Raw genomic sequence first — 1625 nt, forward strand, 5'->3', positions numbered from 1 at the left:
ACAAAGAAACATAGAGAAAAGTATCTATTTTCGCTACAAAAAGATGGACACAGTTCTGTGAGACAAAGTTGTTGTTAGGTTCTGCAATTTAGAAGCTGGCTCCTCTTCGCAGGGCTCCATCATCCCCACATCCTGTCCTTACCACATGAGATGCTTCAATTTTACCCTCATTAGCAGGGATCCGGGTTTTCCGTTTTCCACGGAAAAACTGAGAAAACCATGGATTCCCTGTTTTTATCGGAAAAACACAGATTTCTCTTTATAGCAGAGAAATCTGTGGATTGGATTCTCCGCTTTTGCAAAGCGCTCTTGCAGGCTGGCACAGCTCCAGCCTGCAAGAGTCGATTGCAAAAAGGGTGAAAAACCCCCAGTCCTGGTGGGAGGGGGAGGGAGAGAAGGGAAGGCGGGGCCTGAGCCTCTGAGGCAGCCAAGGGTCACCCTTCGCCCCTGGAGATAAGTGGGGCTGTGGGGCAGGGCTGGGAAGATGGTTGGGGGCTGAGGCATCAGGGGGTGCTGCTGGCCCCAGGTGGCACATCGCAGCTGGGAGCAGGGCCATGGGGTGAGAGCAGGGGTGCCCTTCTACGGGGAGCTTTGCAGGCAAGAGATACAGGATGCAGTGTGCTGGTGCCCGGGCCGCACACATCCCACCTGGCTGCCTGCCCAGGGGAGACTGGCACGTGGATGGAGCACAGCTCCGGGGCCGGCTCTGCAGCTACGGCGGGGGATGGGAGCGTGGAGGGGGGGGCTTGGGCTCGCACGCTGCGGCCACTGCCTACAAAACCACCCGCTGCCGCCGCAGAGCTGTGCGGCTGGCCGCTGGTCAGCAGCGTGGTGGTGGCCGGGTGGCACGCAGCCATCCCCACCACCACCCTGCACTGCGCCGCACCACTGCTGCTGGTCGTACAGCTTCAAGCACGGCTCCGCAGCAGCAGCAGGAAATTGTGTAGGCAGCGGCTGTCACGGGCCTCCAGGTAAGAAGCAGCAGCCGCCGCATGCAAGCTTCCCCCCCCATCATGGCTGCCGAGTCGCTCACAGAGCTGTGCTCCAGCTGCATGCCAGCCTCCCTCTCCCCCTCCCGTGGGCAGGTGGCCTGGCAGTATGCGTGTGGCCAATACATGGTGGGCACCACCCCATTGTGCCCCGCATAGCTTGCCCGCAAAGCCCCCCCACAGAGGGGTACCCCTGCCCTCACCTCCTGGCCCTGGTCCCAGCTGTGATGTACCCGCCACTCCCTCAGCCCCCAACCATCTTCCCCAGCCCTGCCCCACAGTCCCCAAGCCCCACTTACCTCTAGGATCCAGAGGGGAAGGGCATGGCTCCACGGTGGCAGCGCTTCCCTACAAAGCCCCCCAACCTGCATGCAGCTGGCACCACCCCACACCACTTCGGAGCCATGCAGCCAGTTGTGGGGCACGCCGCTGTATGCAAGCTCCCCATTTCACCCCCTGGCCGGGCAGCACATATGTGACCTGCACACGGTGGTTGCCACTGTACTGCTACAGCTGTGCCCTGCGCCACTTGCCCACAAAGCCATGCAGGTGGCTGTGGGATGGTAGTGCAGGGTGCAGTGGCGGAGTTGTGGTGGTGTGCGAACCTCCTGTCAGGCCAGCTGGCACATGTGTGGC

Source organism: Gavialis gangeticus, unplaced genomic scaffold (assembly GCF_001723915.1).
Source record: "Gavialis gangeticus isolate Ggan-Ray unplaced genomic scaffold, GavGan_comp1, whole genome shotgun sequence".
NCBI classification, from domain to species: Eukaryota; Metazoa; Chordata; order Crocodylia; family Gavialidae; genus Gavialis; species Gavialis gangeticus.